At 39.2% G+C, this 27,715-nt stretch overlaps 1 protein-coding gene and 1 long non-coding RNA gene across 4 annotated transcripts in view; both read right to left on the reverse strand.

Annotated features, from left to right (window-relative positions):
• The window catches only part of SGCD (sarcoglycan delta), a 1,033,728-nt gene that overhangs the window by 359,880 nt on the left and 646,133 nt on the right, over positions 1-27,715 (reverse strand). The window lies entirely within an intron of this gene.
• Positions 3,100-25,080, reverse strand: LOC110257243. The gene is made up of 2 exons (XR_002339603.1): positions 23,114-25,080; positions 3,100-13,413 (listed from the first exon to the last, which is right to left on the reverse strand). It is a non-coding gene; the product is annotated as an uncharacterized LOC110257243 (long non-coding RNA).

Here is a 27,715-nt window from a genome sequence, read left to right on the forward strand (position 1 = left end):
ATGTTCAACATCACTCATTATTAGAGAAATGCATATCAAAACACCATGAGGTACCACCTTACACTGGCCAGAATGGCCATCATTAAAATGTCTACAAACAATAAATGCTGGAGAGGATGTAGAGAAAAGGGAACCCTACTACACTGTTGGTGGAAATGTAAATTGGTGCTACCACTGTGGAAAACAGTATGGAGATTCCTCAGGAAACTAAACATAGAATTACCATTTGATCCAGCAATCCCACTCCTGGACATCTATCTAGAGAAAACCATGACTTGAGAAGATACATGTACTGAATGTTCATGGCAACACAATGTACAATAGCCAAGACATGGAAACAATCTGAATGTCCATCGACAGAGGAGTGGATAAAGAAGATGTGGTACATATACACAATGGAATATGACTCAGCCATTAAAAGGAAAGAAATAACGGCATTTGCAGCAACATGGATGGACCTAGAAATTATCATGCTAAGTGAAGCAGCCAGACAGTGAGACACCAACATTACATGGTATCACTTACATGTGGAGTCTAAAAAATGGACACAGTGAACTTCTTTACAGAACAGATACTGACTCACAGACTTTGAAAAACTTACCGTTTCCAAAGGAGACAGGTTGGGGGTGGGGGGATGCAATGGGGGTTTGGGATGGAAATGCTATAAAATCGGGTTGTGATGATCCTTGTACAACTACAAATGTAATAAAATTCTTTGAGTAATTTTTAAAAAGGTGTGGATATTGGCTGAAAAGAATAAGGACTGTTAATAAATCCTTCATCTGTCAGCTTCAGGATACATTCCAAACTAGTTCCCCACAGGTAGAGAGAAGGGGACTGAAAGAAGACTTTGCCCAGAAGTTCATCAAAGGGGTTCCTGTCCTTAGTTAGGAGCTGTCAGAAATCTCTTCACCCTGCTTCACTGGAACTCAGCATTTGAAGCATTAGGTACTTTCCTGCCAGTGACTTAGGGACTGTTTTGGGGAGGGGTCCATCTTGCTGGTTAATTTATCTGGTGTTTGGTTCTTACCTCTCTGTACCCTCTCAGCTGCTGGGGGAAGCAGGGACCTCCCTCAAATATGTGGATCTCTGAATCAGTAAGCATTGGGTCTGGAGAACCTGACAGTCCCTGCTTCACTTGGCCAGAGGGGCCCATAGAGCTGTTCTGGATAATCTGACTTCTGGTTGTGTGGCCTTAAGCAAATCGCTTTCTCTTTCTGAACATTGGATTTATCTTCTAAAATAGAGTTTGGCAAACTACAGTCTGTGGGACAATTTAAGGTTGTGGCTGTTTTTATACAACTTGTACGCTAAGATTTGTCTTTTTCTTTCATTTTTTTTTTTCCTTTGCCTTTTAGGGCCACACCCATTGCATATGGAAGTTCCCAGGCTAGGGGTCAATTTGTAGCTGCAGCTGCTGGCCACAGCCACAGCCACAGCAGCAGAGGACCCAAGCCACATCTGCAACCTACCTACACCACAGCTCACAGCAATGCCGGATCGCTGACCTTCTGAGCAAGGCCAGAGATCAAACCTGCATCCTCATGGATACTAGCTGGATTCATTTCCACTGTACCACGACGGAAACTCCCCTTAGAATTTTTTTAAAAAAATATTTTTAAGTGTTTATAAAAACAAAAGAAAGAAGAATATGCAATTAAAATCATGTACAGCAGACCAATGGAACAGAATAGAGAATCCGGAAATAAACCCTGACACCTATGGTCAATTAATCTTTGACAAGGGAGGCAAGAACATAAAATGGGAAAAAGAAAGTCTATTCAGCAAGCATTGCTGGGAAACCTGGACAGCTGCATGCAAAGCAATGAAACTAGAACACACCCTCACACCATGCACAAAAATAAACTCCAAATGGCTGAAAGACTTAAATATACGACAGGACACCATCAAACTCCTAGAAGAAAACATAGGCAAAACACTCTCTGACATCAACATCATGAATATTTTCTCAGGTCAGTCTCCCAAAGCAATAGAAATTAGAGCAAAAATAAACCCATGGGACCTCATCAAACTGAAAAGCTTTTGCACAGCAAAGGAAACCCAGAAGAAAACAAAAAGACAACTTACAGAATGGGAGAAAACAGTTTCAAATGATGCAACCGACAAGGGCTTAAATCTCTAGAATATATAAACAACTTACACAACCCAACAGCAAAAAAACCAATCAATCAATGGAAAAATGGGCAAAAGACCTGAATAGACATTTCTCCAAAGAAGATATACAGATGGCCAACAAACATGAAAAAATGCTCAACATCGCTGGTTATAAGAGAAATGCAAATCAAAACTACCATGAGATACCACCTCACACCAGTCAGAATGGCCATCATTAATAAATCCACAAATAACAAGTGCTGGAGGGGCTGTGGAGAAAAGGGAACCCTCCTGCACTGTTGGTGGGAATGTAAACTGGTTCAGCCACTGTGGAGAACAGTTTGGAGATACCTCAGAAATCTATACATAGAACTTCCATATGACCCCGCAATCCCACTCTTGGGCATCTCTCCAGACAAAACTCTACTTAAAAGAGACACGTGCACCCGCATGTTCATTGCAGCACTATTCACAATAGCCAGCACGTGGAAACAACCCAAATGTCCATCGACAGATGATTGGATTCGGAAGAGGTGGTATATATATATACAATGGAATACTACTCAGCCATAAAAAAGAATGACATAATGCCATTTGCAGCAACATGGATGGAGCTAGAGACTCTCATCCTGAGTGAAATGAGCCAGAAAGACAAAGACAAGTACCATATGATATCACTTATAACTGGAATCTAATATCCAGCACAAATGAACATCTCCTCAGAAAAGAAAATCATGGACTTGGAGAAGAGACTTGTGGCTGCCTGATGGGAGGGGAAGGGAGTGGGAGGGATCGGGAGCTTGGGCTTATCAGACACAACTTAGAATAGATTTACAAGGAGATCCTGCTGAATAGCATTGAGAACTTTGTCCAGATACTCATGTTGCAACAGAAGAAAGGGTGGGGAAAAAAATGTAATTGTAATGTATACATGTAAGGATAACCTGACCCCCTTGCTGTACAGTGGGAAAATAAAAAAAAAAATTTTAAAAATCATGTACAGGCCTTACAAGCCTAAAACTTTTACTATCTGGCCCTTTATAAACAAGTTGGCCAATCCCTACTCTAAAATGAATACAATAAACTAGAACTTATACCTTTGTTCTTTTAAACTTTGTTCATTCCCCACCCTCCAAAGGAACTGGCTCTCTAAAGAATTTATCTAGAGATATTAAATACATAAGTCAAGTGCCAATCCACTCAGCTTGACACAGGGGTGGGAATTTGGTCAGTGTCCTTTCCTCTGGGCTTCTTAGCAAACCCCTCAGACTCCTGTAGGACAGTTAGAAAGCCTCAGGTGGAAATGACCCGTAAACCCCTTTCCAAAAAAAACGGTGTGTGTGTGTGGTGCTGAGACATTCTTTGTTTGGGGAGGCAGTAGAACTTGGTGGTTAGTGCTTAAGCATGGGTGTCGGAATATTTGGGCTGAGGCCTAGTTTTATCTCTTACTACCAATAGGCACTGCTAAGTCATGTAACCTCTCCAAAGCTCAATTATCTCAAAATAGGAATTGCATGAGTAACCTACCTCTGGAGTCACAGTGAAGGTTAAAGGGAATAATGCACAGACAGCTAAATGCAAGAGGTCTGGCAACATACTAAGATAAGCTATCATGAGTATTGTGAAAAGACACTCTCCCTTCTTTTGTTTTTCACACATGCCTGCCTCTTGAAACAGTTTCAACCATACCATCCAGAAGTCAGCAAGTCCCATATCATAATGTATCTACCATGCTCCACACTCATGAACGCTCAATAAATAGTCATCAATCAATATGTTGGCAAGGGTTCAGTGTCCCACAGCTGGGCATCCCAACAAGGGCATGAAACATCTCCTCTTAATTTCTCTCCATCATCCCACTTCCCTAAGCCAAAAGCCCTCCAGATACCCTCTGTGCTGCAATAATAAAAATTCTCACAAAGCCACGTATATAAATAAAATATTTTGCTGCTAATGAGAGGCAACCCAGCAGTTTTCTCATCACTCTAGTGACAAGTTTATGTGCTCTACAACTGCAGTCGAAATATTTTTGCTATTTTCATGATTTTCTTGGCGTTTGTCCCAAGACATTAATCATTTCTCTGCACTGGGGAGAAGCTGAGGAATCCCAGGCATGACTGAATGACATGATGGTGCATTCTCTTCGCCCACACCGAATATCTCTCTGTGCATGAATTGTTCCAGGGGAAAATGTCCTGCTGTGGTTGGGAACATGGGGAAGCCTACCTCCTTCAGGGAGCTTGCTTCCTGGGAAGTGTTCAGCTGGCCAGGTAGGGGGACTTCACTTTTGTTTACAAATTCGAGGTAAGGAAAGATGAACCTCCACAAGGTCCTGTGGATATGCCCTGATTCAAGTCATGACGTCACTGGGTTGGCAGGCAACAGTTGCTCTGGTGGACCAACTAAGGTGATGACTGAGAAGAGAAACTCTTGTGACCTGGTTTGGAATCAGTGAATTTGACCAAGAATAGACTCTGGAGATTATTGAGTCAGTCTCCTCACTTTGCAAGTAAGGAAGCTATAAACCCCCAGGCTTTGGAAACAGACACACACGAACTTGAAACTCTGCCTCTTGCTACCCAATCACCTAAACTCTCTACGACACAGTTGTTCTCCATAAATGTTGAGTACCTTCTTGAGAGAGAGATGAAGAGGACTGGAGGTACAGTTTAGCTCAGGACATGGTCCATGGTGAAATACTGTCTATACAAGCAGACAATGACCAGACCATACATACAAAGACCCACAATCACAGCAACCTGTCCAGGAATTTACAATAACACACTCAGGAAGCCAGTCTGGCTATAAATCAAATTCGCAGCAAGCCAGCCTGCTAGCTCTAGTGATAATGCAAGAGGCTAAACAGTAACTGAACAATCAGCCCCAAATAGCCAAGACTTAATCAATAACTGATAGCTTCTCTCATTCTGTCTCCATTTCCAATTTAGAACAAACCAAAAAAAGCCAAATAAGTCCCCCTAACCAATTACACAGATGCCTGGCCCAGAGGTAGTCTGCCTACAAATTCTTTGGGAAAATAGCCTCCAAAGGAGGCATGCTGAAATTTTTGCTACTTTCCCGCCTGCCTTTGAGTCTCTGCCAAAACACAGGTGAGGGCGGCCAACTCCCTTGCTGCAGGAAGCTCTGAATAAATAGCCTCTGCTTGTTCCCATTTGGTTGGTCTCCCTTTACTTCCACAATGCACCCACACCTGTCTTGCACACCCCTTGCACAATCACACATGTTGTTATCCAGTGAGTAAAGAAACGACAAACCTCTTGAAAAACAGTGTTGTGATTTCTAAACAAGTGATAAAGACAATTAACAAAGAAATGACCACCACCGTGGGATTATGCAAGCTTATCTATACTACAAGAATTCTAAAAAGACTAAGTTTGTACTGTGTTAATCTTCCAAGAGCTTACCTAACTGTTCCTTCATTTGTTTACCAACTTTATGAATGGAGCAGAGGCAGAACTGACATCCCCATTTTAACGCCCAGAGCCAAAGGTCCACAATAATTTTAAAGGCCCACAACAATGGTTTCCTTTCTTTTAAAATCAGAAGGAAATAAATGGGCTTTTAGGTAGAATAAGATAATTTATATGTATTATTAGCCTACTGGTTTTTATACCAACACTGTAGCAGAATAAAATTTTGATGCATTTTTGTGAAGCCAGGAGCCCACAAAAGCTAAAGTGTGTAGAGTCTTCAAAATTATAATATGGCCCCGGTCAGGGGAAACATTTGTCCTTTTTCTGGATGAAGAAAGCAGTGGTCACTACCACTTACCTATTTCAGGCTCCACACCCACCCATAGTCTCCCTTCTAACATCCTGGCTATGTCTGGTACGCCAATCCTTTCTATCCATTCCTTTTGCAGGTGTCAAAGCTGATATGCTAAAATGCAAAAGAGATGATGACCCAACTTGTAAAAAAAATCATTTAACTCTTTTGAACAGTAGAAAATTGACAGAACACTGTAAATCAGCTATAATGAAACAAATAAAAATTTTGTTAAAAAGAGCCTCTTTTGGCCTCCCACTACTATTGCAATCACAATCTGTTATTAATTTCTAATTCTGTTTCGCCCACTATTGCAGGCCCCAGCAGTTCCCCATCCTTGATTCAGGCAAGACTACATCACACCTGCCAAGGTGGTCCTCTGTCTACTGAGAGCTAGTACATTCTGCGAAGATCCTGCTTCACTGACCAAATTCTCAATGAAATCCTCTCAAGTGTCCAATATGAGATGTTCCCCATCTTATCCCCAAAGCACCATTAGATCAGAATTGATTGTAATCAGTAAGACATATGCTGGCCTTAGAATATGGCCTCTTTAAAAGCAGGAGTCAGGTCTATCTGTTTCATCTTGGAGTGCCAAGAACTGACATTTATTAAGTGACATGCCCAGAATGTGAAACTCACCAGCAACAAAGTTTGGTATTAGAAGCCATGTCACCAGTCCCCTGGTTTTGCCTTCTTTGAGTTCATCACACAACATGTTAATATAAGCTAGCCAGACCAGGGAGGCAGATAAATGTTCTGGATGTCAGGAAGTGAAGTAAAACAATACTGTGTTAAGGAATATTTAAAAGCAGGCTGTCCACAAAAAAACAAAGCAGCAATGACCCTCCTAATTTGTATGTTTGTCAATTGCTGTGGTTTAAGTATCCCCACCATGGCCAATTTCAAGCTGTTACCTAACAAAATGACTTCACTGCACAAAGAGTTGAAAAAAGAACATTGTTATGTAGTATTTCCTCCATATAGATGCCATGGTCTAAAAACCCTCCAGAACATAAATAACCACATAATGCAGTAAAATGTAATTAAGAAATGATGATTTTTGAGTACTCATTACATTTTAATTTATTTAATGGTAAATTTGTAAGCAAATCTAATTTTAATAATGGGTGTGTTTAATAACTGACTCAATTGGCAAAATACCTAAAAGTGAACTGGTTCAAGCTGTCTCCAGTGACCCACAGACAGCAAGAAATGGGCTTGGAGGTAGTCTATAAGGATGTTGTGAAAATAAATACCCATAACACTTCAGAGTTTAGATCAACAGCAGAGTAAAGGCACTGCTTAGGTTATATTTCATTTCTCAGGCAGGTCTCCTCTGTCCCTGTCCTATGCTTTGCTGCAACATGTCCCTTTATCACGTGTGTTCAGTGCCTTCTTCTCCCACCAGACCATAGGCTCTAAGAGGTAGAACCTTTATCTCTTCCTCACTGCTGTATTTCTGTTGTCAGGACCTTAATAAATTTCTGTTGAATGTGTGGATGGAGTAAATATGTGAGCATTCTGTTGCCACTCTATCATTTTTATATAGAAATGATAAGCAGTTATGCGATGAGACAGATGTCGAGTGAAATAGGGTTTGAAATGGGAACCAACCTCACTGTGTGACCTGATGTTGTCTGTATTTGAGAAATATCTGAGGATACACTCAGTCTGTGTGTGCTAAAAGGACCAAGGCTGCAAATAGGGATCCATTGCCCTACTTTTCCAAACAGTTAATATAAAGCACTAGAGGCTAGCTATGAACCAAAAAGAAGCACAGCAAATAATAAGCAAACTAAAGCAATATTACATGAAACAGTATTTTATTTCATTTTTTAGATTTTTATTTTTCCATTATAGTTGATTTACAGTGTTATCAATTTCTACTGTACAGCAAAATGACCCAGTTATATATCTTCCATCAAAAGTGACTCGATATAGTTCCCTGTGCTATACAGCAGGATCTCATTGCTTATCCACTCCAATGCAATAGATTTCATCTATTAACCCATAATACATGTCCACAGATTACTAAAAAAAAGTGTCATCAAAGAAACTGTTAAACTTGGAGGTTTTTTTTTTTTTACCCTGTGAAATTTCAAAAAGATAAGAGAAATATGCATAGATATAGCACTACTATGTGCTAGGCACTATTAATTCATTTAGTCATATGACGACTCTCCAATGTATGTGGATTGTTATTATAAGGACACTAAGACATGAAGAACTTAAATAATTTGCCTAGGGTCACATAGTTAGAAAGTAATGGCAGTGTGGCTCCAGAGTATTTGCTCTTAATCCTTATGCTACAGTACAGAAGACAAAACAAACAACGTCCACAATGTTGAGAATGTCCTTGGAGCTTGACCCTTCTAGAGTTAGTCCAGGCTGTCATAAGCAAGAGTTGCAATCTTCTCAGAAGATCTCTGAGGTATACCTCCTGTCTCCTGGTGAGATGAAGAGCAACCCAAGTTTGGGGACATAGGAATATCTCCTCTAACCAGTGGGAAAAAGGATCAAGAATTCCTGGTAGATGCTTATCTTTAGATAAGCCCTTTAGGCTATCATTTTAAAGAGACACATCTTGCAAAAAGAAGAATTTGCTAAGCCTTTCAGATTAGGCAGCCAACATGGGAATAAGACAAGAGGGAAGTTTATCTTTGAAGAGGCTGGGAGACGAAAAAGCTTCAGAAATTTGTGTCTCTTCACATATTTGAGTGTTTGTGTGCGGGCACTTGGGGGACGGTGGTGGGAAGCAATGTACAAGTATTATGACAGGCTTACTCTAAATAAAGATCTTACCTTCCTTCCTCTCCCACATTCATCACAGTCATATCAACATTTCAGATATGTACATGTGATGCCATTTTCACAGATTCACAACTAACACTGATTTTTATGAGGCTAGTATTGAAACCTTATGGCTTCAATATTTTATATTTCTAAATATTGAAATTATTATATTTCTAAAATAATGTCTTTATTAGGTTTTCCTTTCATAAATATTTAGGAAGATATGTAACATACAAAGATCTCCATCATTCCTTGTCAGCGACTAAATGCTACAGATTAAGAAAATCATGGAAAGTTACCAAGAATGGGAGTAAAGAAAATTAGAAGTTATGCTTCAGAAAAAGTAGGGCTCTTTTTGAAGAAGTTAGAGGAACTGATCTAATTAACTGATTTAAACTCTTAGCTGTATTTTAATGTAGCTCATGCATGGATTCTGGCACAATAAGTTCTCCAGGCTGCCAAATCCAAGATCAATTTGTAGGAGAAACAGCAATCACTCATTAATTGATTTCTGATTCTATTTGGCTTTACATTAAAAGTCACCTCCAGGCCCTTGCAAATAAAATAATGATCAGTGATTGGGCACATCTGATAGCAATTTGATTGCTGTCCATATCGCACTACTGGGTTTGCCAAAGACCACCATTTGCTTGGCACCTGGTCACTGAATGAATCTGCCTTCCATATATAATATATCGATTATCTTTCTGTTAATGAACCAGGGTCCATGGCACAAACAGAGATGTTCAAGGAAACTATCATCAGGAGATTTTTTAAAAGAGCAAATGGTCCTTGTACTCACGTCTTCAATATCTCAATAGTCACCTCGCCTCCCTATCATACAAGTGCTTCTGATGGTAATTCAGAATCACAGGTCAGTGGTGCTGTCAACAAAAAGTGGATTTATCCCAAAACTGAAAGATGACTTCTTTACAGACTCAGAATGTGAGATCCAACTTTTTAGATTAACTAGATAATCCATCAACATCTGCTGATCCTGAAAAGATGACTTAGCACAACTTCAAACATTTGATTCTTACTTAGACTCTTGCTCCCTTCTTTCTCTCTTTCTCTAAGAAGAGAAGTTAGAACATAAAGGGCAAAGCACAAGAACTACAGTTAAATGAATATTTGCTTTCAGAGATATCAACATTGATGAGGTCAGTTGGAGACTGTAACGTGAAGGCAGACAACAGGAAATTAATGTCCTCTGCCATTTGTTATCTTTGCTTCATGCCAAAGTCAATGTTCATTTCTCCTTCACCCTGTGAAATTCTCCCAAATCATTTCCCTTGGGATGGCACTTTTTTTTTTTTGGTTATAGAACATGTATGTTCTTTCCAACATTTCATAAGATTATTTAGTGAATATACTCTATGCCAAACAATAATTCTGCTTTTATAAAGCAACGACATGCTTCAGCGTCTATTCTTCATTTGCTAAGACAGAGTTCGCAAAGAATATTTCATCTTCAGCTGGGTCCTGTTAGTCCTTCAACTCAGCTCATAGGTGCAATACATTATGCCTGGAGGCCTTCTGGTATTCTATAACCTCCCATGCATAACTTGAATTATTAAGGAAATGACATATTTATATAGCAATTAAAAATATCTTTAGCATTCCCTGAGGTGCCACCCCTCCCAATTATTTAAGCTAAGAGCACATTAATCATTTGGCAGGGTGTAGTACAATAGAGAAATCAGTTACTTCTGTATCTAATGCTTAATGTGGTCCACAGAAACAGAATCTGAATTTCCACAACCTTGACCTGTCACTACACATTGATTATACTTACACTTACACAAAGAATGCTCTTTTTTTTTAAACAACATCATTTGGAGCTGTCACATACCCCAATCTCTGAGGCTCATATGCTTTCATGTTACCCACTTCACAACAAGATCATTTATTACTGAGCAGGAAGAAAAGAGAAGTGGAGCTCATTCACAAGGTGTTGTGGATCTGAAAGCCTACACTCAATGGTTCTCCAATTCTCCAGTGTGGCTGAGTTCCCAGAAGCTGTTAGACATTCTGAATGCTCGTTCCTGATGGCTCATAAATGGCATTATTTTAAAACATACTTTTAACTGCTGTGAACTTCTCCCGTCATAACAAAGACAGGAAACAACAATGGATAAACATACCTTAACTTGGCTGACCATTCTGAAATACTTTTTCGGGTGCTCTAAACATTTCTGAAATACCAGGATATGCCTAAGAGTGTTATGGCGGATCCCAAGGCAATACATTCAAGCACAGAGCAACAAACACTCCATTATGGGGGTGCTCCATCCCTCTCCAGAGCATTCTCAAGCCAGAGACAGGGAAGGAGCCTCGGGCAGCTCATCATCAGCAAAACACCACGTACATTTGTATGGGACTTTGTGTTTCAGAAAACATTTCCACATACTTCATTTCCCATAGGCAAGTAACAACATTATCTCGTTTACAGTTGAGATGCTTAATATCCCAAGTTTACCTGACTTTTTAAACTATGCACATTTTAAAAGTTGCAAACTCAGACATTTATACTTAAGTCTATCACAGGTGATGATGTAGGTGATGAATTTATGGTTTTATGGACTGTATGTTCACTACATGTTATGTGACATCTATATGAAACTTTTAAATATTTTACCTCATTCAGTCCTCACCGCTCTGTTTTATGGATGGAAACATCTAAACTCATGAGTTCAGGGGACATGCCCTGAGTCACAGTCAGAGACAGCAGGTAATCCCCCAGTATGGCTCCAGAACACGCTCTCTCTACCACGGCCATTGCACGGTCCTCCAGGTCTCACTACTGCCTCAACAACTGGATTTAGCCAAAGGCCTTTAGGTTTCAAGAACCGTAACGAAGGTATAAACTAAGGAGAGCGAAAAACGTGTATATTACTAACACACGTTGGGAGGTTTGGGGACTCATTTTATAACTGATAGAATGAGAAGCATTTTTGTTATCATTACCTGCTAGAAGGTCTTCTGAATTTAAGGATTTGGAGTTCAACCATGACTCTAAGTAGCTGTATGGTTGTGGTGGGCCTATCACTTACTCTCCTGGAATCTCCACTTTCCTGTGTTCATACAATGGAGGCTCTAACGGAAAACATCTATGGGTTAGTTTGGACAACAGTAGGAGATCATACATGTAAACTTAGTGAAACCAAGTCTTCCTAAAACTGCGTTCCTCTGCTGAGTTTATGGTTAACCTCTCTATCCAAAACGTACTCCCTTTCTTTTCCTGAACATGTGTCCACTAAGACTGAGGAGTACAATGAGATCCTGCTGTATAGCACTGGGAACTGTATCTAGTCACTTGTGATGGAGCATGGTGGGTGACAAAAAGAATATATATACATATGTGTGTGTGTGGCTGGGTCACTTGGCTGTACAGCAGAAAACTGACAGAACACGGTAAACCAACTACAATGTAAAATATAAAAATCATTTAAAAATAAAACAATTAATTTATGGAGTTCCTGTTGTGGTTCAGTGGTTAATGAATCCGACTAGGAACCATGAGGTTGCAGGTTCGATCCCTGGCCTCACTCAGTGGGTTAAGGATCCAGCGTTGCTGTGAGCTGTGGTATAGGTCACAGATTCAGCTCAGATCCTGTGTTGCTGGCATAGGCTGGCAGCTACAGCTCCGATTAGACCCATAGCCTGGGAATATCCATATGCTGCAGGGGGGGCCCTAGAAAAGACTAAATGACAAAAAAAAAAGAAATTATTTGAGGAAAAAAAAAAGATTGAAAAGTATTATAGAAAAGGAAGGATTGAAACTGTATACAAGCTCCTGTGTGCCCATCCTTGAAATAAAAGATTTGTGCTTTAGTCTTCTAGGCCTCCTTTAATTCTTTAAAGCCAGATCAAAAGTTAGTGGTTAGGATATGTGAGGATGGAGAAACAAAGAATAGCTTTTGGGTTGGGAAACTGGTCACAATTTAGACCATAAATCCACCACATGGCAGAATCACTGAACTCACAATTCCCTGAAAGATAGAGATAAAAGCCTGACACATTTCTAAGTTGTTTTTATAGGAAGTAGACCCCTGCCAGATGAAAACTACTGACCACAAGAGCATAGTCCTTAGACTGCTTGAAACCAGAGGGTTGATGATACTTGAAACTTCACCTTGATGTCAACCAATCTGAGAATTGTGCTGGAGCTTATCATGCACCCTGCAGAGTCCTCTTTCACACTGTCTTTAAAACCCCTTCCCTGAAAACATCAGGGAACCCAGTTCTTTTGAGCATGAGCTTTCCATTCTCCTTGTTTGGTGCCCTTCAATAAACGCTGCATTTCCCTTCACCACAACCTGGTGTCAGTACATTGGTTTTACTGCACTTTGGGTGAGCAGAACCAAGTTTGTTTTGGTAACAACAACACAGTGCCTGGCAACTGTCAAGTGCTCAATAAATGGGAATGCTTATAATTTTTAAAAGTTTAACAATGCATCTAAATTCATCACTCTGGATATATAAAGCTCTGATTCTTTGCTCAAGGTATGTGCTCACTCAATCTGCAAGACCCAGTCAACCACTATTCCCACCATGTAAACACAGGTCAAAGTCCTTCCCTCCCTGCAGAACCAGATACAATCTTACCTTCTCCAGGGACAGTTACCCAACAGCACAAGTCGAACCCCAGCACAAGTCGAACCCCTTCTTTCACGTGGATGTTCCCATGCAGTTTTCTGAATGACTCTTCCAGACCTTGGCCCAAATATATCATAAAAAAGGAAATACTGATAACAATTGTTCAATATAAGTAACTCCCTCCACTCCACTGGTTTTCTTTTTGACTTTACAATGTAGGATCCTTTGAGGAGCTGTTAATTTAGAGACTGTCCACCCCCCTATGGCCCCCACTTTTTCTCAACTCTTTTTATTCTCCCCTGCTTCTAGGCTCCAGACTGCCCACACTTGAGCCTGACTTGGGTCATAAGCAGAAAATGGAAGTGTGGGAGACCCCTGCTTCAAAGCCTTGACCAACAAGCTACCATGGCATCCCCTTGCCTGTGGTCTAGAGACAAACCAAGACTGGAAATTAAGAGGGTGGCCCAATACCCTCATTTTGCAGGTAGAGAGAATGGAGCTAGAAAGTAGAGGTGACTTGCCAAAGAATGGTAACTAGCCAAGGCTGGAATTAGAAGTCAGGTCTTTTTATTCCTGAGCTTTTCGTTCTTTCCACTGCTGGTCGCTATTTGAATGCAGATCCCTGATTACCCAAACTTTTGAAGGACTTCTGATACTTTTAAGAGTCTTCATTTCTAGATGAATTCCTGAACCTTCTCACCATGCACTGGAAGGCATTCTGCCCACCACAGCTACAACTTGCTTTCTCTCCCTGCCTCACAGACTTGCCCTACCTGCCACATCATCTGCTTGGGTCCCTGCCGTGACTCCTACCTCATGTGACAATTCCAGCTCCACCTCTAGGACACTGAATCTCAATACCTACAAGCCTGTGCACTCCAACCTGACTTACCACCAGGTCAAGCCCCTTCTCTAATCACCCAGAGACTGGTGTGCCAAACCATGCACATAAACGTGGCCCAAATTGTCTTTATAGTCTTATTTTAGCCAACATTAGCCTAGAATCCAGAATTTGTAGACTCTATGAGAATCTACCTTAGAGCCTTATAGCATATCTGATGCCACTGACTATAATATCTGTGAGAAAAGAAAAGGACATTTTGTTTAAAGGGACTTCTTAACATCTGTATTTGTTATGGGATCCTCCTCAGCATTCTTCTCTAAAGATTAGACCTGGAAGATTTTATTATCTCCTGAATTTAACTTTTTTTTAAACCTATTTGTGCATTTATTTATTAAACACACGTTAGTGTTCTATCTCCACTGCCCCAGTGTCTGATACAAAAGAAGCTCAATACACAAGATGGATAAGATCCTGATTCCCACGGAATTCTTCTCTTAGTGGCAAAGGGCCAGGTTACCTAACGATGACACTACAGTGTGAGAAAGGCTTTGATAGGAAACATCTGTGATGACATAAAAACATTTAAGAGAGGGGTCTAGCTTAGATTTATGGGGTCAAGGAAGGCTTCCTAGAAGAAGGGATGTCTATGTTAAGAGAGAGTGGAAGGATGGGCGCTAAGGAAGTAAAGAAAGAGTCAAGCAGAGCGGTGCTCCCAGAAGAGAGACCATAAAGTCAAAGGCTTGGAAGAAAGAAGACATGGTCCATTTGGATACTGGAAGCATCTACTCCCCTTGGTCCCCCTTCTCTGCCTCTTCTACTATAGGGAAAACATATTTAACTTATATAGACTCAACAGCAATTACTTGACCTAAACAACTCAATCTCAGCCACTAAACATTCAAATGATCTTATTTCCCACATCTTTCTCACACACTGTCTGCCAGATAGATACTATTCTGGCATTGAATGATACATATGTCATATTATTACCCCCAAACATAAGCCAACTACTACATCTAGCTTAATCCAGGAAACTATTACCTGTTTTAATACTGGAGGAATAAACTGGCTATTTCAGACTCCTGGAGAGGTGACATGTAAATTTCTAATGTGAAGGGATTTTCAAAGGGCCATTTTTAGCACATTTGTGTTTTGCGTTATACACCCTAGATCAGTTTCACTTTAGATTCCAATGAAAGATTCCCTTTTAAAAACAAGAGAACCAATATTGATAAGAGGAAGAGAGACTTGTCCAAGTCCCACATAAGACCAGAGATAGAACAATGCCAGGAATCCTGTTTTTCCAGTAAACACCCCTCTCTCCAAGTGTCATATTTCTTATCATGATGAATTCCAGGGCCAAGTGCAGAATTTCTTGGCTCCAAGTTGCATGATGATGTCATAGTTAACCTTTCCGATACCACGTAGTCTTCTTCTTCTTTTTTTTTTTTTTTTTTTACTACAATATCAGTCTTTTGAAGCAGGTGGCACTCATGAATGTCTATCAACTCCACAACAACTCCTAACAAAAATGGCTGGTGAGTTTGTTACCTACAGGGATAAGATTGCTGGTTGCTAAGAACGCAATAAATTATACTATGTGTAGCTAGGTGCCATGAACAGAGTACCTTAGTTTTAGTTACTGGAATTCCCTTTTTGAGAAATTAAAAACAAATAAGATTTTTTCATCCTAAAACTGTATATCACCTTTTAAAGTCCATAAAATTTCCTAAGTCACAGTTCTAGCAGCCTAAAGTTAGATCAGAGAAATTTGTTTTTGCTTACATGTTTTAGTGAACTGAATTTGGAAAACTGACTAATTAAACACATGTCAATACATCTTCAACTGAATTTAGAAAATATACTCCTATTATAAGTTAAACTGACTGTTTTTAATTTTTATTACTTTTTATGGTTAACACCGCACTATGATAGCTCTTGAAAACTGCAATTTTTAGGTTTAGGTTTTGAGTGACAACCTACTTGGTATGTGAGTTAAAATGAGACACACATTTAAAAACTTTGACCTTGATTTGCAAGTGAATCTCAAGACACAAAAGTGATTGTCCCATTATTCCTTTAAACCTGGTTCTCAGCTCTCTCTTGGTTCTTATGTTTGTATACATCTTGGTAAGCTTTTTACTTTCGTTTCTGACCGAAAAAAAAAACTACACAAGGGAGCTCATGAAGGTCTTAAAGTCTGGAAAGGAACTTTGCCATCCTTTCGTTGGCTACTATTGGCAGAGGACAGCTGAGGACAGAGAAGAGCACAGAATGTATGAGATGAACACCTAAGAAACGTTGATTAAATTCCTGGAGAGTATCCGAAAAGCACCCGGTTGCCTATGGGCTTGGGTTTTGGAATGAGACACCCCTGGGTTTGATTCCTGCTTCACTCTTATTACTTAAGTAATAGGACATCCCTGATCCTTTGGCTTAATAGCTGTAAGTAAGAATAAAAACCATGTACACTTTATCAAGCTGTAAAAGCTAAAAGAGATGATAAAAATGGTTATGATAGCTCACAAAATATACACTGAGCACTTACTGCATGCTAAGTGTCTTACACAGATCACGCCATTCAGTCTATAACAGAGAAGAACCCACCTGATGCCATGTGAGATCTATTCATTTAGCTCCACCCCTCATGCTCTGTTGTCTGTGCTTCATCATGCTGCCACTGCACCCTTGTAAAAGCATGATCCCTCTACCCTGAAATGTAAATGATAACCCATTCTCTAAGGCTCGGCTTTATAAGCCTGACCTTTAAAGATATAACACTTGTACATTCATGCAGAGATAAAGAAAAAAGTTTCAGAACAGAAAATAACAATTGTCTTGGCGGTTTATAGGAACATTGTGACCAGACCTACTTGAACAGCTGCAAAAACAAAGGATAAAGGATTCCAGTACAAAGAAGCCTGAAACAACCAGCCACACCCTTCTCCTTTTAGCATAAAAGAAGCTTGATTCTAACTTGGGTAAGATGTTTTTCTGGGACACTAGTCCGCATCTTCTCCATCTGCTGGCTTTCCAAATAAAGTCATCACTCCTTGCCCCCCACCTTGTCTCTTGTCTGCGTATTGATTGGCCTGTTTTATGGTAAGCAGTATGAGCTTGGTCTATTTAACAAGTCCTTCTAACAACCCTAAGAGGAGTACATTGCTATTATTCCATTTTATGGATAAGAAAACTGAGGCAGAGAGGATTTAAGTAACTTGGCCAAAGTCAAAGAGCCTTAAGTAGTGGAACTGGAATCCACTCCAGAGCCGACTGCCTCTAAAACTACAATCATAACTATGAACTGCACTTCCTAAACTGTTAAGTACCAAACTCTTCACAGATCCCTTTCAGCTGTAAGTTGCTATGATTCTGACTTCTATAACAAAGTGTGCCCTTTAACAGAGACGCTGGCAACCTAACCAGTTGTGGCATATAGAGGTAAAAAATGTTAAAGATATTTCTTGATGATAAACATAGAAATGCATGCTTACATGAAGGCATCTATCTGAGCAAAGCACTACATTCACATTGAAATCTAATGCTCATGGGTAAATTGTAATTAAACTTTCCATGCCCTGTGCCCAGCCTCCCAAACCACATCTCTCCCAGGGTAGAGATGGGTACTTGCATTCTGTGTGAAAGCTCAAGACTGATTTGATTTTCCTTGCCCAAAGAGTGAAAAATGATTCTCCAACTTGATTAGGAATCTAAGAGGACGTGTGTGTGTTTTAACCCAGTGCCACTTACATAATGATGAGAGGAGTGTTCAAGCCAGCTTCGCTCTGCAGCCACACCAATTTCTCACTTGAGAGCCTCATTACTTTTATTTAGAAATGTTCAGAACCGCTACAAAGGTGCAAGCAATTCACAAGCCTGATTGCCTTGACCTCTATCCTGGCTTTTTTGATACCTCCAGCTCAATTCTTCCTGAGATTTTTTTTCTGTGGTTTCCCCACTGCCATTATTTTCAGATGATATCATGGGAGGGAAAGGTGGGAGACTATTTGGAGAATTTTATTATTTACTCTCAGTGTATTTTATAACTTATACTACTGAAACAGTATCTCAAATTCCAGTGATACGGCTCATGCAAGACTGGAAAAGCATACTGCTCTACTTACAGGAGGTGAGAGCCACTCCACCACAGCCCTTGTCTTTGTTTGCTCTCATGCGCTTCCTCAGAATTTAAGACTGGAACAAAAATCATAACCTGTCCACATACAATGCTTTGTATTGCTCTGTGCTACATACTTTCCTTATATTAATTCCTCTGCTTCACACAAAAATCTTGTGAACAGCCACTATGGAGAACAGTATGGAGGTTCCGTTAAAAACTAAACACAGAGCTACTATATAATCCAGTAATCTCACCTGTGGGCATAGACCCAGAAAAGACAAAAACTCTAATTTGAAAAGATACATGCACCTCGGTGTTCAGAGCAGCACTATTTACAATAGTCAAGACCTGAAACAACCTAAAATGTCCATCGACAATGTAATGTTCCTCAGACAAGAATAAAATAATGCCATTTACAGCAATATGTGCGGACCTAGAGATTATCATATTAAGTCAGACAGAGAAAGACATTATCTCCCTATCTATCTATATAACTTATATACAGAATCTAAAAAATGATCCTTAACCCACTGAATGAGGCCAGGGATCAAGCCCACATCCTCATGAATACTATCTGAGCAAAGCACTACATTCACATTGAAATCTAATGCTCATGGGTAAATTGTAATTAAACTTTCCATGCCCTGTGCCCAGCCTCCCGAACCAGGTTCTTAGTCCACTGAGCCACAATGGGAGCTCCATTTTTTTAAAATATTTTTTTAAAATAAGAAAAATAAACATAAAATACCAATTACGTACTGATCAAATTAGGGTACTCTATGATTTGGTTAAGTAAGATACCATGTTTAACATACTTTCTTTTTTTCTCTTTCAGCTGCACCTGCAGTATATGGAGGTTCCTGAGCCAGGGATCGAACCCATGCCTCAGAAGCAACCCAAGCTGCTGCAGACAACACAGGATCCTTAACCCAACTGTACTATAACAGGAATCCCAAGATACCTTTTTTTTTTTTTTTCTTTTTTAGGGCTGCACCCATAGCACATAGAAGTTCCCAGGATAGGTGCTGAATTGGAGCTACAGCTGCTGGCCTACACCACAGCCACAGCAACAGAGGATCTGAGCAGTGTCTGTAAACCTACACCACGGCTCACGGCAACACTAGATTCTCGACCCACTGAGCAAGGCAGGGATTGAACCCACATCCTTACAGATACTGGTAGGATTTGTTTCCACTGCATCGCAATGGGAACTCGAAGATAGCATTTTTAATGTGACTTGGGTAAATTAATGTAGTGCCCTAAACTTCTTTATTATTGCAACAATTCGTTTGCGATCCAGAGGGAATAAATATAAGCCTGTAGGATCCTGGAAGACAGCATAAAGCAGGTATTCGTCACGATTTCCATCGAGAACATAAAATGAAAGGGTTAGATTCAAGCTCCAAACACCAATACCTGTAGGGAACACAACAGCCCACAAATGTGGCTCCTAGAATGGGCTCTAGAGCTGAGTGAGCCCAAATTTTAGTACTCTTTGCTTTTGTTCATAATATAATAATTTTATTTGCTAAAGAAGAACAAAATAATGTAAATAAAAAACAATAGATACTGTAAGCCTAAAATAAGCCCTTACAATGCAGCATTTGTTATTTGCACCCAGGTTTTTTTTTTTTTTTTCTTTTTTTTTGTACTAAGATAATTCTGAAGGAACTTACAAGATAAAGAGACTGGTATCCTGGTATAACCTTGGATTTTTTTTTTCCCCAAAACCAGCATCCTATCTGGCAACAAAATTTTCCAACTCTAAAAAATAATTCCTCCCTACTCTACCATCAGCCTGGTTCACCTCATCGTTATCTCACACCTAGATTATTAATAGCCCCCTACCTCATCTCTCTTTCTCCCCTGCCATTCTTCTCTGCATTGTCATCACAGCAGCCACAGCCATGGTGATCAGTAAGTTATCTGGTCAATGCTCTTTTGCTAAAGAAGAGCAAAATAAATAAGAAAAGCTGACTTTTCCAATGTAGAGATACTCCATGATTTGGTCCTGCTGACTCTCTGATCTTGTCCTCAGTCTATCTGTCATCACACTGCCTTAGGCACACAGAACACTCCTTTCTGTCTCTTGAACTTGCTATCACACTCCGACTCAGGACCTTTGCAGGTTCCAGTCCCGCTAAGGCAATGCTCTTGGCCTAAATATCTGTATATCTATCTCCCCTCTTCTTGGAGGTCTTTACTCAAAGTCACTTACATGAGGCTTTTCCTGGACTATCTAAACTTTTAAATCTATTCCACCAATGACGTTTTCCATCTTACATTTATTTCTCCTCCTTAGCAATTATCAATATCTAAAATACCATATGTATTTTTCTACCTTGCTTAATAGATATCATCAAATGGAAGCTCAATATAGGGCAGATTTTTTTTTTTGTCTTTTCTTTTGCATCTTCAGAAACTAGAGTAGTGCCTGGCACATGATAGGTACTCTTAATAATTGAATGTTAAAAGACTAACTGAATAAAATAATGAATGTGTAGGTTTTTGGGCAGATAAGTAGATGGAATGGAAGTGGATGCAAATACTTGGCACAAAGCAGACATTTGATGATTTAATGGATTAAAAAAGGGATGAATCATAAAATGGTAGTCTCTGTGATGATAGTATTACAAGGGGTTTTATTTTATTATTTAGGATTACATACGTCGTATCATATTTATATATGGTAAAAATATAAATTATTTCTCACTTGTATAGAACTTTATAAGCTTTTTTTTCCACATCTTGTTTTATCCTCTGGGTGGTACAACCAATAGATTATGTTCCCTTTTTACATGTGAAGAACTGATGCCAAGAGAAAATAAACTGATATCAAAGAGCTCATAGCTAGCAAGTGACAAAGATTGAAACATAAGAAGGGATTGATTCTTTCATTTATGGAAAGTAATGGGAAAATTTCAAGGAGAGGCTTTTTTGAAAAAAAGTAGATGTATCAGAATTTCTACACACTAGGAACTTACTGATAGAAATAGGGTTAGAGAGGTCTAGACTTGAGGCTGGATGTGTATAATGCTGGACACAAAATTTAAAAAAAATACATGATTTTAAACTGTGGAAAAATACATCTAACATAAAATATACCATCTTAATCTTTTGAAGTGAATAATAGTTCAGTAGTATTAAGAACATTCGAAGCTCCCATCATGGCTCATTGGAAATGAATCTGACTAGCATCCATGAGGATGCAAGTTTGATCCCTAGCCTTGCTCAGTGGGTTAAGGATCCAGTTGTGAGCTGGTTGTGAGCTGTGGTGTAGGTCACAGATACAGCTCAGATCCTGTGTTGCTGTGACTGTGGCATAGGCTGGCAGCCACAGCTCTGATTGGACCCCTAGCCTGGGAACCTCCATATATCACAGGTGGCCCTAAGAAGACCAAAAAAAAAAAAAAAAAGGACATTCACACTCTTGTGCAACTATCACCACCATCCACATCCAGAGATTTGCCAGTGAAAGTGAAAGTCTGCACCCCCTAACTACTGGAAACCACCATTCTATTTTCCTTCTGCTATGAATCTGACTATGCCAGGTACCTCATATAAGTAGAAACAGATTTGTCTTTTTGTGACAGGTTTATTTTCCATAGCATAATACTGTCAAGTATATCCATGTTGCAGTATGTCAGAATTTCCTTTCTTCTAAAGGCTGAATAGCATACTACTGTATGTATACAGAACATTTTGTTTACCCCAATGGGCATTTGTTTGCTTCTACCTTTTGGCTACTCTAAATAGCACTACTATGAACACTGGTAAACAAATATCTATTTGAGTCCCTGCTTTCACTCCTTTTGGTTATATATGTAAAAGTAGAAGTTCAAGATCATATAGTAATAAAAATTAATTTGTATAAACAATTATATCAATGAGGGTATGAGGGTACCTAGTAGACAGTATTGCTAGGGAGCAGGTACTTAAATTCACAGTTCACTGAGCATGACTATAAGGACACAAGCATTTCCATTCCCAAGTGCTTTGCTGGGTTTGTTTTCAGTGAGAAGAGTTTCCTGTATCCCAGAATCTCCTGAATGTGCCATGCACTAGGCTCTGGGAGTTCAGTAGTGATTAAGATGGAAAAAGTCCTTAGATTCATGAAACTTACCATCATATAGAGAAGAGTGGCCGATATTATTACATAAATGAGAAAAATCATTACTTTATAAGTGTGATATGCACTCTAAGGAGAAATACTGTGTTGTGAAAATGCCAAATGGGTTAGCCTTTGGGGGTGTTTGTGTGTGTGTGTGGGGGGGTGTTGGTGGTGGTGTTGGAGGTGTGCAGGGAGAAGCCTTCTGCAAGAATCAGAATAGGTTTTACAGCGTAAATGGGAGTTCAACACCCATTAAATACCAAATTTATTTTGCAATGCAAACAGCCAGTGTTGAATATCATTAGATTACGTCCTCCACGTTTTAATACCATATTCCAAAGATTCAGAATAATGTTGGCAATATTCGATGCTCATCAAATGAATTAATTAAACTAATTATCTTAAAGTTTAATTAAATAGTAGCTATTAACCTCATTATCCCCATAACACTGATTTATTTTTTAAAGTAGTGGCTTGGGATTTTACATATAATTATTTTCCCCTACAATGTTTACCCTCTATTTTAGTGGTTTAAAGATAGGGGTATCTTACAGGAAACTATTGGAAAGATGAGCTTAAATTTTTTTCCCTTTATATCATTATTTTTCAGTGATTATCAGTTTTGGTTCTGTTACCTGGCCAATATGTGACCAAAATAAGAGCTGGAGATTCAAAGGCCACACAGTTTCTGTTACAAAGAACAAATATGACCCCACATTGGATCTATTCCTTTAGCTCTTACCTTTATGCTCTGTTGCCTGTGCTTCGTCATGCTGGCTCTGCACCTTTGTAATAGGATGTTGCCTTAGCCTGAAATATACAGGATAGCCCATTCTCATGGCTCTGACCTTTAAATGCATAACACTCCTCCATTCACATAGAGAAAAAAAGTTGCAGAATAGAGAATAATAGTTGTCTTGTCGGAGGTTTATAGGAACATTGTGACCAGACCAACATGAACAGCTGCACGAACAAAGGACAAAGGATTGAAGCACCAAGAAGTGTGCAGCAACCAGCCACACGCCCGCCTCTTTTAGTGAAAAAGAAGCCTGAATTCTAACTCTGGTAGGATCGTTTCTTGGGATACCAGTTCACCATCTTTCCCCTTTCCAAAGAGAATTGCTATGCCTTGTCCCAACAATTCATCTTTCAATTTACCAGCCCATCCTGCAGCAGAATGAGCTTAGCCTCATTAATATTCCTACTCTGACCACTGTCAGTCAATGAATAGAAATTATTTCAACTTTTTTTTTTTTTCAAATAAACCTTTTTTATTAGACTCTTTCAACAGAGAGCAGCCTGGGGCACTTCTGATAATTTCTCAGTAAATTAGAAGAAGGTTCCAAGTTCAAAAAACCTCTCCTCTGGAAAGTGTGAATTTCCCCTAAAAAATGTAATTCAGGCTAACAATATTTTAACAACTACAAAAATAATTGATTAAAACCCCTCCTAACACATGTGACACACAGAATCTATTTATCCTACTATAATCATTTAATTCAGGACTGCATTACTGTTTGTAAATTAAGGGATTTATACCTGCCCTACTGATCCCAACAGAGTCCATGTAAGAATCAAATGAGATAACTTACGATTAACACAAAGTGAGAAAAATCACACTCACCACTTACATATGCATAAATACAGGTTTGTAGAGAGCTAGTTTTTCAACAAAAATTGAGGTTCTCCCTATTTTGGAGCTGCTGCTTGAAAGCCGCCACTCAGCCAGGAATAGCACATCCAGTCTTCCACGGTCAAGGTCCTATGGCTGAATCCTCATCAGTGGAACATGTGTGTAAAGAATAGGCCAGTTCCACGTGAATTTCCCTCACAATTCTTTGTACTCTCTTGCTCCCCCTTTTCTGGCTAGACGCAACGCCCAAGGTGATTTGCGAAGCCACTACAACACAAATGGCAACATTTCCTTCAACCCGAGTTCTTAAATAAGGAGCAGAACCCTCACCCACCTCTGCCACCGTATTCCAGGTGAGTGAGAAACAAATGATTTCGTTATTTACTAGATTTTGTCTCTCACAGTAAGGTGCTGCCGTGAAGTCACAAAACTTCTATCTGTGAACGCAGGTATAGGAGAAATCAGACATATGTTAAATACAGATCTTACACTTTTTTGTTATAAAATATTAGTCATTATCAGTATCCCAACAGAAAGTTGACGAGCCTACAATTTAAAAAACATAAAAGAGGAATGAATTTTTAAAGTGAAATACTGTGAAAATATCAAACAGCATTTCCCAAATGAAATGCTGTAGGAAGCTGAGGACAGTGGTCAGATCACCTGGTAAATGAGAGAAATTCTGAGTTAAAGAATGATCCGAGTATGTAAGTGCCTTTTATAAGCCAAAGCACTTTGTAAATATCCAAGGGACCAATGGAAGAAGGGTGGCATATATGTCGTATAAGTTTGTCCCCAACCCTGAACTCAAAATCTTTCTTTTCTATAGCATTTCCTGGAACAAGCATTTTGTGAAGCACACTTGGGAGAATGCTAACACAGCTCATCTTTAGTCTTGAGATGGATATTACAGAAGAGCAACCACCCTGACTTCTTTCAAAGTTTCTCAGTGGGCTCAGCAAAAACAAATCTGACTAGACTCCTTGAGGACACAGGTTCAATCCCCAGCCTCACTCAGTGGGTTAAGGATCTGATGCTGTCGTGAGCTGTGGTGTAGCCCACAGATGTGGTTTGGATCCTGTGTTGCTGTGGCTGTGGTGCAGGCCGGCAGCTACAGCTCCAATTTGACTCCTAGCCTGGGTACCTCCATATGCCACAAGCATGGCCCTAAAAAGATGAAAAAAAAAAGTTTCTGAGTGATTATAAGGAGACTAACGGACCACAGATAACATCACTTAATACTTTAAAACCTGCTTAAACATGCGAGTTTCCACTATGGCATGGGGGTTAAGGATTCAGCATCACCACAGCTGTGGCACAGGTGACAGGGATTCAATGATCCCTGGCCTGGGAACTTCATAGGTGAGCCAAAAAAAAAAATACTTTAACATGCAAAGGATATTCTGGGGACAATGGATAAAGTCAGAATATGGACTGTGGATTAGATAATAGAATTGTAGCAATTTTAAATGGCCTAAAGTTTAATTATTTTGCTCTGCATATATGAGATATTTTTTAAAGAAATAAACACTGAAATATTTAAGAGCAAAGGGACATCTTATCTTCACCATACTCTCAATTTTTTTGAATCATACAGAGCACAGAGTGGGAAGAGAGAAACAGAGGGTGAGGGAAAGAAATAGAGAAGAAAAAAATGGGAGGAAGGGAGGGAAGAGTGATAAGAAATTTTGTCTGTAACTTTGCTATAAATTTAATATTTTACACACACACAAACACAGAGGTTTCCATAAAAGAGTGCGAAGAATAATGTTCTGTTGTAAGTGGGTTCAATACTCATTTTGGCTGTAATTCATTTCAAATATGCCACATGTGTTTATTTAAAATTGCCCTTCTCAAGTCAGAAAGAAAAAGAAAAATATCATATGATATCACTTCTATGTGGAATCTAATAAAATGATACAAAAAACTTATTTATAAAACAGAAACAAACTCACAGATTTCGAAACCAATCTTATGGCTACCATAGGTGAAACTATCAGGAGTGAAGAATTGGGATGGTGAGGATAGGTTCTACACACTACCATATAAAATAGGTAATTAACATGAACCTACTATGTAGCACAAGAAAATATACCCAGTATTTTCTAATAACCTACAAGGGAAAACGGAATGGATATATTTATACATATGACTGACTCATTTCGCTGTATCCTGAAACAAATACAACATTGTAAATCAACTATACTCCAATAAAATTAAATTTAAAATAGAATGAAATAAAATCACCCTTCTCAGACCTGAAGGCCACCAGCAAGAGAATCTGTGAATTTTGACTTACAATGGCTCATATTCCAGCTGTCGCGGTGGTAGCTGTCATGGTTTGGCGAACAAAAAGAGTATTGCTTTGTGTTACTTCTTCATAAAGGAGGCGTCTGCTTTAAGAAACAACTCAGACTTTTTTTTGTTATTATATGAAGACGAAAATTAAAATTTAATTCCACCATCTAGACAGCACTATGCTGCCTAAGGATATACTAACAGAGACATAGAAAATTGGCCCCAAAAAGTGGACACATATTCCAATGGATACCAGTGTGTTCCTTCACTGTATTCATTTTAAGCCCCCCTTTAAACTGACATTGTATTCATTTAACCCAATTCAATTCAACTCAACATGTATACATCCAAGGATTTCCATGTGTCTGGGACCATTTTAAAAAAGGTCTTCAGAAAATATGAGTAGGACAAAATTCCTATCCTCAGGTATTTTTATTTACGTTTTTATTTGTTAAGGATTTTTATTTTTTCCATTACAGTTAGTTTACAGTGTTCTGTCAATTTTCTAGTGTACAGCAAAGTGTACGCATTATCCTCCATCATGCTCCATCACAAGTGACTAGATATAGTTCCCAGTGCTATGCAGCAGGATCTCACTGCTTATCCATTCCAAATGCAGTAGTTTGCATCTATTCACCCCAAATTCCCAGTCCATCCCACTCCCTCCCCCTCCCCCTCCCCCTCGGCAACCACAAGTCTGTTCTCCAAGTCCATGAGTTTCTTTTCTGTGGAAGTGTTCATTTGTGTCACATCCTAGATTCCAGGTATAAGTGATATCATAGTATATTTGTCTTTCTCTGACTAACTTCATTTAGTATCAGAGTCTCTAGTTCCATCCATGTTGCTACAAAAGGCATTATTTTGTTCTTTTTATGGCTGACTAGTATTCCACTGTGTTTATATACCACATCTTCTTAATCCATTAATCTGTCAATGACATTTATTTTGTTTCCATGTCTTGACTATTGTGAATAGTGCTGCAATGAACATATGGGTGCATGTGTCTTTTTCAAGGGAAGTTTTATCTGGATATATGCCCAAGAGTGGGATTGCTCGGTTGTAAGGTAACAATTCAGACTTTTAAAAAAATTATGATTTTACTTTGTTATTAGTAAAAGTCAGAAACAACCTCTCTTTTTTTTTCCTACATATAAATAGGCCAAATAGTGAAAAATAATAGTTGCAAACAATTTGCTAGGTTTCTGTTGCTCTAGGAGGAGAATGAAAACTCAATAGCTGCTCATCAAAAAAAAAAAAGTATTCATATTTTGCCACCAAGGTGACAAATTACCCCCACAGATTTCTTTTGCTTTGTGCTATACTTGATCATTTACCACTTTCTCCACAGCTCTTAAGATCCCCAAATGCCAGTTACTCGTACCCAGCCAGGCATGGGTGGCCTTGTTCCACAGA

Source organism: Sus scrofa, chromosome 16 (assembly GCF_000003025.6).
Source record: "Sus scrofa isolate TJ Tabasco breed Duroc chromosome 16, Sscrofa11.1, whole genome shotgun sequence".
Lineage (NCBI taxonomy): Eukaryota > Metazoa > Chordata > Mammalia > Artiodactyla > Suidae > Sus > Sus scrofa.